We start from the raw sequence: 12,096 nt of genomic DNA, 5'->3' as shown, positions 1-12,096 counted from the left end.
TTGTTGGATAAGGATTTTCTTCAGGGCTTCTTCACTCTTCTCGGCTGGCTCTTTGCCGACGTCCTCTACGACCTCCACGTCCTCGTCTTCGATCTCTGTTGTCTCTGGTTCTCGTATGCTGCAGGTTGATTTCATTGCTGCCATGGAGTAGTTCTTTGCCTGCAGCTGATCCCCTCTGACCTCCTCTATCCCATGCTCTGTTGGGAACCGCAATAGCTGATGCAATGTTGAGGGAACAGCCCCCATTGCATGCAGCCATGGCCTTCCCAAGATAGCATTGTAAGGGGAGGGTGTGTCGATTATGATGAACTATGTCTTTATCTTTTTGGTGCCAGCCTGCACCTCCAAGCTTGCTGCTCCCAGTGGCCACGTCGGTGTTCCATTGAACCCAACAATTGGGCTATTGGACTGCTCCATATCGTCTGGGTGAAGGCCAAGCTCCTTGTAACACCTGACATACATGATGTCACAAGAGCTGCCCTAGTCAATTAAAATGGGCTTCACTTGACATTCCCTAATCTGGAGGGATACTGCCAAGGCATCATTGTGTGAATGCTGCACCATCTCAAGGTCTGCTTCAGTAAAGGACACTACTGGTCCTTGGCACCCCTTGGCCTGAGGTCTTTTCTGCCGGACCTGGTACACATGCTGCAAGTGCTTTACCTTCTGGGTCTCCCCTTGTATTTCATTTTTGTTGACCTTCGAGTGAATTACATTAATTACCTGAGGTCCGCCTGCCTGCGGTTGCTGTGCTGGGGGAGGTGGAGCTGCTGGTGCCTGAGGCAGTCTTGCCTACTCTTCCCTTGTCCTGGCCTCATCTACAAGGTCCCTTAAATGGCCTTGCCTTACCAGGTCTTCCAGGTGTGCCTTCAGGGCTCTGCAACCTTGAGTCAGATGCCCATCTTCATTATGGTAAGCACAATGCTTACCAAGGCTTCTTCCCATAAATTCTCCTGGTACCCTTGCTGGTGCTCTGAAATAGGGCTGGGTTCGGATTTTATCCAGGACTTTGTGAATTGGGATTCGAAATACAGTTGTGACTGTCTGTGCAGCCCTGAGTCCTATCTCTTGCTTGTTGGATCCGTTGTTACCTCGGCCTCGCTTCGGTGAGCCGTTTCCTTTCTCTTGCTTTGTCTCCTTAATCCCTAGTGTGTCTTCCTCGGCTCTGGCATATTTCTCAACTCTGGCCATGAGCTCCTCCATGCTTTTTGGCAATGTCTTTGCCAATGATTTTCGTAGTGGACAATTATCTTTTAGGCCGTTCTTGAAAGACACGACCGCTACCTCTTGATTGCACTCAGGTATTCGGTTGAACACCTCATAATACCTTTTAGTGTAGGCCCTAAGGCCTTCATCCTCAGTGATTCTCAGAGCCATCAGGGCGTCTACACTTAATGGCTGCAGTTTGTTTGTCACGAACCTGGCTACGAACATCTCGGTCAGGCCTTCCCAGGTTTTCACAATTCCTTTCGGCAATTTGTGAAACCAATCTGATGCAATTTCCACGAAAAATGAGGGGAACACCTTACAAAGCAATGACTCGTTCCTAGTGTACAGTGCCATCGAGTTCAGGTATAAACCGACATGAAAGTTGGGGTCTGACTTACCATCGTCGTGGAACCTCGGCATACTGAATCTTTTCGGGGCCTCAAATTTGTCTAACTCTACCGAGAACGGTGTTCTCGGCTTAACTGGAGAATTAACCTCGGTATCTTTCCGCTTCCTTTGGAGGTAATCCCTCAGATCTTCCTTTGTCCGTCCAGGAGCTCGACTATCTCTAGATTTCAGCCTTTTCAGTGTACTACTGCCTGTGTCATTATGAGTCCTCTTGGATCTTTCTCCATTAGTTGTGTCGAAGCACAACTCCTGTCCTTGAACATGCTGGTGTTCTTTGGGGTCGGCTTTCTTGGTGCGATGCGTCCTTCTCGATTCTTCCCTTCTTGACTCTCCTCGCCCAACCTCCCTTGAAGGCCGATGAGAGTGTTTTTCGGTCCTACTGTGCTGGGGGACTGTAGGGACTATTTTCTATCCCTATTTTCAGGCATCCTTCTTTGCCGCTGTAATCGGCGTATCCTGCAGTGGAAATGACAGCTACATGACGTTATTCTGCATCATGAAATTGACCACTGTTTGTAGGTCCGCCAATTTGTTCGCCATGGCCTTTACCTCATCGTCACTCCGTAGGCATCTTTCTTTCCATACCTGGAGATCGTCCTCGTTGTAATACCTGCTCCGGTCCGTTTTCTTTGGTACGTCACCCTCCTAGCCGATGTCTTTTCCTTCGTGATTCTTATCGTGAGCTTCTTTGTTGTAGTTGTCTTTTTTGACGTCAAGGTCTTCAGGTTTCCCACTCCCAGTAGGAGTGTTGTTCCCAACCTTCTCTTTTTGTTCGTCGTTGGCCATTTATTCTTCTTTATTTTCCACAGACGGTGCCAAATTGTGTGTGTCAATTTTCGACCACACTATCAATCAAGCACTCAGCTGGAGAACATTGGCTGAATAGATTAAACCCGAATGACCTGCAACAGAAAGAAGAGATTCCAATGGTGGTTCGTCCACCCGGGGGCACTCCGATGATCAAGTCAGTTATCTCTCAAAGATAGCAAAAGTGCTTAACTCACTATTCAGAATATAAATTGCGTACCTTAGACCCATGGGGATGCCTCTCTTTTATAGCCAATATAATCCTAGTCCCAATAGAAGCCTAGCTCCAATGGACTCAGGATTACTGCTAATTTTGGACTCCTAGTAGGATTAGGATAAACTCTCTAAGAGTCTTATCTTTACCCAAACTAAAGTCCTCTCCCATTCTAGGACTCTTGACCAAGACACGTGGCACCTCGACTGTCACTTCGGTTACACCTCGGCCACGTGTTATCATTTAAAATTTATGTCCCCACAACATATATAATGTGTATTTTTATGCTGCATCCAATAATACATGCGAAAAAAACCCATTAGGATAGTGTAATTAATTATTATAGTCAATTCATTCAAATTTACATAAACATAAAATCTTAGTTTTTGTGTAGAAAATAAGGAAAGAAGGGAAGAGAGATGGGAAGTGAATTGCAAATGGTTAAAAAGAGAAAATAGAGGAAAAGAATGCGTAAGAAAGGGAAAGAGAGGAATGCGATAGGAAAGTGCTGAAACTTTTTTGTGTGGGAAAATATTTTTAGTTAAGAGAATCCAACCATTAATTTCATAGATAGATTGATCTGACTGTTGTAACCAATTGTTAGAGTAAGGTTTCGTTTGGAAAGTAAGTTAGGACTAATTTAATTTACTAAAAGACAAAATAGATTAAAAAGTTAATAAAATAAAAATGTCACATCCAAACCAGAATTATTTCACTTTTTTTTTTACAAAACTATAAAAAAAAAAGCCAAAAATTATTCTCAAACGAAACTTTTTAGTCAGACTAAAATAACCAAAAAGTCAAGCTAAAAAAATTCTTTCCAAACGAAAACTGAGACATTTCACAAACATGAAAAAAAACAAAAAAATAAAAATAAAAGCAAAAACAAAAACAAAATTTAAAAAAACAAAATAAAACTGTTTTATTATATATATATATATATATATCTCTCCAACAATAATGAGATCAGTTGCTTGAATTTGACGTGCCATGAACCAGGAAAAAGGAAGCAGGCTTTGTTTTCAGGAATAGTGACAATTAAAAATAAATTTGACGTGGGCGTTGATTTGTTTTAATTCATATATTACTCTTTTCTTGTCTATATTCGTTTTGATTCGATGTGTGCATTTTTTTGGGATAAATTACACGTTGCACCTCTGTATTTTGTATTAAATATCACTTTAATCTCTATACATGAAATTATGATAGTCAATCCCCTGCACTTCTAGTCAAATCTCACTTTAATCTCTGCACATAAAATTATGACAATCAATCCTTTGTACTTTTGGAAACAGTGTCAGTGTCTTATTTCTGTTACTTAATTATTTAAATCTTTAACAGAATCTAGTCATGTGACTACGACCTGAGAGTAAAAAAGAAGAATCATCTACATTTTCCACCAATAAACACTTTATCCCAAAATTTATATCAAAATATCATTGTATTAGACTGAAACAAAACGTAAATTGTGAACAATTAAGAAAATGAACTAAGGTTTTGCATAAATTGGAATCACGAAACTCTGTTTTTCACAATAACATAGTTTTCTGTCTATTCATCTTTTTTCTTTTTGATTTCTTTGTCGCATTTATTTTGTTTCAAAAGCTTTGCTTTCTTACCTTTTTGTCCATGTTTTTACCATATGAACATATATATATATATATATATATTGTATTATATAAGTCTCATGTGCTTATTACGTAGGACAAAGTGTATTGGTGGGAAACATAGATGATTTTTCTCTATTCATTTTATTTTGTACTCATATTTTTGTCACATAACTGAATTTCGTTAAAAATTTAAAAATAAAGTAACAGAAAGGGACATTGACACTTGCATAGGGACCAAAGTGGGATTTGAGTAAAAGTACAGGGGGTTGACTGTCACGATTTCATGTGTAGGGACCAAAGATGTGATGACCGGTTTCATGGCGTGTTGTTTCATTTTTGTCCTCCTTGAGTTTGTGGTGTTCGAGAGTTTTCTTTCAAACTCCGATTCTTGTCTAACTCCGGGTTGAGCGTCACTTGTTCGAAGGGTGCACGGCCGAGTCCGAAGTGCCTGGAAGCGAACTAGAAAAATTATGGGCTGCTGGGCCAGGGCCGGACGTGCGGGCGATGAAGCTACACGTGCAGGAAGGATGAGCTTTGGAAGGTTACATACTGCCTAATAAGCAGGTGTGGAGTCATATTTGATGAGATATGAAATAGATTGTATTTATCGAAATTTTTGAAATTTAATTGTTTAAATATCTGTTTAGGTGTTTGGGCTATCAGTGGAGGACAACCATGATTGTTGTAGAAATGCATGAGACTTGGGTAAATCGAACCATATTTCTTCATTTGTTGCACTGGACATTGCATTACATTCATTTCATTGGAAATGTATCTTTTTTTTGAGAAATGTTTGGAAATGTATTTGTTTGCGAAAAGATGGATGCTTGGTAAATCTGAGTAGGAGGTGTCGAACCGCGCAGGTAGGTGTCGAGCCTTCTAGTTTACTGGTAAAAATGATAGTGGTAGTGCATTAGGGCCTACTTGCAGACACTCACCTAGAGATTCACAGATCCTGTATTCATGTAACAGATATGGTTTAAAATGGAAATTGTTTTATATTTATTGTTGCATCTCAGCATTGCATGCTTTATAAAAAGAGAGATAAATTGTTTTATCATGAGCATGACATGAGCATACTCTTCTTTAGTCTTGTCATGGTCTATATGTTGTGTAGTATATCTCTACTGGGCTGTGGCTCATCCTATAACGGAAACCATTTCAGGTACAAGTGCTATGCCTCCGCCAAGGCATTGACTTGGGAGGACTTGGAGCTGAGGCTTCATTTTTGTTTTATTGTTATTTGTTGAATGTAAGCCCAGGGCTATATTTGCGTTGAGTTGAAACTCCATTTTATGTAACCAAGAATGTTCTTGGATAAATTTGTAAGCCTGTGGGACATTTATTATTTGTTTGGCTTCCATTTCATACTTGTTGTAAAATGTAAGCTTGGGATTGGAACTGGGGCATTGAGATGTGAATAACATGTATTTGGCATTTGGGATTTAATGGAAATGGATGTATGGAATAGTTAGCTATATATATGTGTTTGTCTATCAGGTGGTTTTTGTAGCATAAATAGATATACCCTGCCCAATTTTCGGGGTGTTACAACTTGGTATCAGAGCTACCGGGTTTGAATACTTGGGGCTCGTGGGATGTGGTTTTTACCACAGTAGGTTCATTTCGCTAGTGACAAATGTTGAATATCTTGTGTGCTATGTGATAACATGTTTATGTGACTATGTGGGTATAGGGTTAAACTTCTGAGATGTGATTTGCGTCCACGAAATTCTTTGAGGTCCTTTTAGAGAAGCACCTGATCAATGCTATTTCTATTTGGAAGTCTTTGAATGTTTGTGGAATGAGTCAATATCTTGAAGGGGTAACTCGTATGTGCATTATGTGACTATGTACTTATATGGTTTGCCTTATGTGATGTAGATACAGGTGTAGGTTTATGTTTAATCTGTATGCAGCGTGTTAGAACTAGTGTGGAGTACTTACTTCTGAGCTAAATTTTGTCTCTTATATAAGATGTCATAAAGCGGGAGAGGCTGTAATAGAGGCACTTGGGGTGCCCGAGAAGTTCTTGTGTAGGAGGATACCTTTTCCTTAGGAAAAAGGTGGAAGCTAGAGTAATATGGTCGGGATGATTGGTCAAGATGTTGTGAAATTAGTATTGAAGTGTAAGTTAATCGATTTATATGTGTAGAAGTCCCCGAACGCCCCAGGAGGGTGGGTCCCGTTCTGTTCATATTGGGCTCACTACAGTTCGGACTCTCGAATTGTCACGGTTCTTAATCTGAACCAAAGAGTCCAAATCCGGCAAATCGTTTTGAGAAAAACAGATTTTTAGAAAAGAAGTGCCAAACATGGACTGCTTTGCCAGATACAGAGTCGCCACCTAAATATTTTATTTTGGGAAATTTAGGAAACCCTGACTCGGTGCCAAAGGCCACGTGTCCGTCATCACCAAAGTTACCTCGGCTTGGGAACTTGGGTACGATTGGGGAAGGTCAGCTATGAGCACCCCCTCTCGCCCGATCAAAGATCGGCCTCTACTAACCATGATATCTCGTTTTTGTAAACACATGCGTTCTTATTCCGGTTATTAGCCTAGAATTACTATGTTATACGCACAACAAACAAGTATAGACCAAATCGCCTAAATTGGAACAAAACATTTCATGTTTGTTCTGAAAATAGTTTGCTACTCGCGAGTAGGCTAAAATGCAGATTTTGACACCCTCAAGTGGGCTTTAGAAAAGATGGTTTTGCCACTATCCAGTGGGCTTAAAACTCACAGTTTTAGTGCATTATTCCAATTTAGGTAATTTAACCTCCATCCGCAAGCACTCAAGCAGTTATATCACATAAGCAGCTAGCCTCATGGTAAGTATGCTGTCATGGCAACACTCACACATGCAAGGATGCTAAAGCATGAGAACTTACCGAGTACTTTGAGCCAAAACAGAAACTAGTTAGTAATCATATGCATGATCCTAGTTCATGTTAAGATGGCTAATGCAACACATGAAAAATGCAACTAAGATGGGCTCGGCTAATCTACAATGACATGTGAAATGCTACAACTAACACATATTCAATTTGGAATTGGAATACAAATGCAGTTAGAATGATGCGCCGAGCCCGGTGCATGCAAAACGAATGAATGGATGCAAACATGCTATCATACTGTATGCTAATTGAAACATGCTCTAGACTAACCATTGAAAGCTAGTAAATAAAAAGGAAGAAGGACGTGGGGTTGGAAGACATGCACACACTCACGCACACTTATTACACAATTGCCCTCACTTGGAGGGTCCGAATAAATATTACAGCCCGATAAATAATACTAAATTAATTATTACAGAATTTCTAATTAATTAACAAATTAAATGCAGAGAGAAGGTGACCACAGTCCCGCCTCGGGATGTGTGAATGATGCATGCCTGACTTCTCTCGCCTGGAAACTCGCTGCCATAGCACTGTTGCCCCTGTTTACACTGCCTCACCCCTCTGAAATTTATGAAAGTCTCCCGACCTGCTTTGAACTTCATTCTGAGTGCAGTGGAGTGCCACCGGCTAGAGCAAAAGGCCACCGGCCAGGGAAATGAGGTTATCGGCTAAACATTATGCTCTCGGCCAAACATTCTTTGCCGGTCGGCACTCAAAACTGCCGGTCGGCCAAATCTTCCTACTGAAACCTGTAGTTGACAGCAGCCGAGGGCAAGCAGTGTATGGCATGGAATTTTCAAGCAAATGTATGCATGGACACACTCCCTATCATGCAATGAACTCCAGGGAGCATGGCCCTCGACCCTCGAGCCATCAATTGTGTATTTCGATGCATGATGGCCTAAGAGGCCAAGTTTGCAACTTGATGTGAATGCATGCAACAAGCAAATGAGTGCCAATACCCTATCATTTTGAGATCAAGGACATCGGCGACCGAGGATTGAGACGTGTTACGTCACCTTGAGTACGAACACTCCTCAATCTTCATGCTTGGTTTGACACCCCAAACCAAGCAATGTAATGCAAGTATGCAATGTACCTCACATATGCAAAATGGGTCAAATATGCAATGTGAAGCTAAGTAAGCAAGGCATGCCAAATGCAATGCAAACTAAACATGCCAATGTGTAATGTACTAAAGCATGCAACATGCAATGTAGTAAACATGGACAAATATGCAATGGGACTAGCATGTGGCAACACATAATGAACCAAATATGCAACAAACATATGACAAACATGTAATGGTGGACTTAAACCATAAAGGACAGACCTCAGCCTTGCCATAAACAGTGGCCAAAAGTGCCAAAAATGGTGGACAAATGCTCATGCAAACATGCACACCAATGAGCCAAAAACCCAAGCATGGAAGGCTACTCTCAAGAACACTCAAAGGTGGTAAGTATGGACATTAAACACTCATGTTAACTTCTAAAAAAAAAACATGTGAATGATAATGCCAAATCATGCTAAGGAATAGGTGCAAAATGAAAGGCATTCAAGGCCACAAATGGGAGCATTACTCAACACCTACCCCAAGCAAGCATGGTATGAGCTATACAACCAAAAACAGAGTTTTAATGCACCAAAATAAGTCCCAAAACCCCCTAATATGGCAGCTAAGAGACACAAAACAAAAGGCATGCACAAAAGGCCATACATGGAGCATAGGATCATGTCTCTCCGAAGCATTGAAAGGATAACAAAATGCAAACATGCAAGCATAAAACGTGGACTGAAATGACGTAATAAGTGATTCCAAATCACTAAAATAGCCAAGATAGTGCATGCTAATGACTCACACACCCGATGCCAACATGTTAGAATGCAAAGGGGTTATACAAAGCATGAAATGCATGACCAAATCAACACCCAACAGACCTCAAGCATGGCAAAATATGACTAAAAGCTTCACAAAGTTAGGCAAAAATGTGCAAGCATGATGGTCTAATGGCAAGATGCATTTCTAGGAAAAATAGGGGAATACAAAGCAAGTGTATTAAGCATGAGAGGGGCCATTAATCTAACTAAAAATAGAGGCATATTATGACCTAATGACACTAAAAACCTCTGAAATGGAGCCAAAGACAACCAATCATGCATGCTACCCTTATGAGCCAAAAATGCAAACAAAAGAGAGGCAAAGGGAGAGGGGTGTCCCTCCCCTATGCAAGACTTCAAAACCTCTTCTCCACTACTGAAAATCCACTAGATTTCGGTGGTGAGAAGGTCAACACACAATAATAACCAAAGCTTAGCAAAGAGGGCACCAAAAGGGCCAAACAAGGCCTTAGAGGGGGAGATCGACCCCCAACACCAAAACAACCTTAATGAAGTATCTTAAGCATGAAAATATAAGACTTTTTTCAGTTATACACAAAGTCTAAAACAATAAGCAAGATAGGCAAAAGACTAGTGCAAGATTGGGGAATATAAAGTAAAAGTGTTACCCTTGGAGAATCCTTGAAGAACAGTAAATGCAGCCCTCTTCTTCTGATCGAAATCAGTCCAAAACCTCAAGAACAAACCCTCAATGCCTCCCAAAGTCGAAGTATGGTGTAATAGTGTGTGTTTTAGTGCAATACTATGAACTAAACACACTTTTAGGCTATAAAACACACACAAAATGAAGAGAGAGGGGGAGATATAGAGAGAGAGGATGATATATCAGATATATGTATGTATTAGGTCTGGATTTTCTCAACCAAAACAAAGGAGAGAGGAGGGGCCCTTATATAGACCAAGCAAAAGGCTAAGCTTTCAAGAGAAGCTATCTTAAAGGGTCAAGGCTTCTAAGGGAAGCTAAGCAAAGGGGCCAAGGCTTCCTAAGGAAGCTGGGACAGGTGTCCAGGCTTCTTGAGGAAGCTAAGACAATGGTCCAAGCTTCCCCAAGAAGCTAGACCAAAAGGGTGCAAAAAAGGCAAAACAGCCACACTCGTGCATGGACGGCCAGGTTTGTGCACTCTAGCTGGCACAGCTGGCATGTGTTATGCCTGAAAAAGGGAAAAAAGTGATACTGGCCAGAAAATGAGGCCACCGGCCAAATAAAGTGCCGGTCGACCACTCATAGTGCCGACCGGCCAATGGACTATTTGACCAATGGTTGGTATCAAGAAGACACGGCCGGTGGCCTCAAACCATAGCCGGTGGGTCTCAGGGGGGGCTAACAAGCCACTCCCTGCCTCGGAAACAAAAGAACAAGTGTTTGGTGCAAAACCAACCGCAGAACAGTCGAGTAGAGAGATCCTGAAGCAAGGAGCGTGGCCGAGACCTCCGGGAACTCAAAACAAACACGAGCATGGATGATCACCGAGTGTTCAAACGGTGACGTCCAAGTCTTGTGGACGGTTAAAAATGGGGTGTCTACAGTTGCCCCTCTTTGACAGAACTCGAAAGTCATAAGAATGACGGGAGTGAGTGTCAAAGCCCAGAGACGACCCATTTTTGACAAGGCCGAAGACTTAGACAAACATACAAGCTACAGATAAGGTATGCGCCCGAAGGCGGGGGCAAAATGCAACTGACAATGCAAGAAGCTGAACATAACTTATGATCATGCAAAGAAGCTGTAACGAAGCATAACATGCAACAATTTTAAGCAATCAACACAAATCCAAATACACTACAATGCAGAAAGGATGTAAGAGAATCATGTAATTCTCGCTACGTTTCACGCGGAGAATACACTACCTATGCGGTTCGTCTGGTTGCACCACCTTCGAATGAACCGTACATACAATATCGTGCCTGAAAGAGAAAGAAAACTTAACAGGTACAATATTTGTTAGCAGTATGCAATCAATGCAATTGAAAGTGCGTGACAACGCAAGTCGAGTAGGACGCATAACAATGCAATTTGGGGCAAGCATAACAATGCTATGAAGGCACAAACACATGTAAGTAAAGAACACGTGACAATGTGTACAATGTGTGTGATGGGGAACTTGAACACATGTGAGTAAAGCGATACGTGACAACGCAGGCAATGTGTATAGAAAGAAACTTGAACACATGTAAGTAAAGCATAACGCGACAACGCATGCAATGTGTATAGAAAGAAACTTGAACACATGTAAGTAAAGCATAACGTGACAACACATGCAATGTGTAAAGAAAGAAACTTGAACACATGTAAGTAAAGCATAACACGACAACGCAAGCAATGTGTAAAGAAAGAAACTTGAACACATGTAAGTAAAGCATAACGTGACAACGCATGCAATGTGTAAAGAAAGAAACTTGAAGGGGTAGATTCAACTTGAAGCATGGTAATAAACATGTTATTCATGAAATTGAAATGCAAAGCACTGCGACACAGTATAATTGAAGCGATTTGTGGAATTCACAAGATACGAAAAGGATACAGGAAAGGACGTTCCTCGCACGCACCGAGCATCGCTCGTAGAAGACACGGCTTGAGGTCAACTCAAAGGCCTACTAATGTTCCGAAAGTGCAGTTCCTTGCACTGTCTTGAGTAATGAAGATGCCAAAACACATAGTTGACCCGAGCAGGGGCGCGGGAGGTGCATTGATTGCAAGGGGAGGTTACAGGTATCAGTTCCGATACTTTGCTACCTCTCTCTTCTTTTGCTTTATTTTCATTTTTACTGGTAGTTTAAGCACATTACACTGCCTCAGGCAGGTTTTACTTTTTCAGAAGTGTGTATTTTCGCAAAACACATGAGGGAAATGAAACAGCTATTTTGTTCGAAAAGGTGTTACATTTGTGTTTTCTATGCATCGCATCGCATGGTGTCACATAACAATGTGAACGAAATTGAACTTTGTTTGAAAATTAAGCACTTGCATCGTAATAATCAGGTAGTGAACCGACTTACAACTCAATAAGGAAATCAAAGAAACTCGATATGTTAACCGAGCGT

The sequence above is a fragment of the Camellia sinensis genome, chromosome 1 (assembly GCF_055761805.1).
Source record: "Camellia sinensis isolate YWXY chromosome 1, ASM5576180v1, whole genome shotgun sequence".
NCBI classification, from domain to species: Eukaryota; Viridiplantae; Streptophyta; class Magnoliopsida; order Ericales; family Theaceae; genus Camellia; species Camellia sinensis.
Note: the sequence above shows the minus strand (reverse complement) of the source record.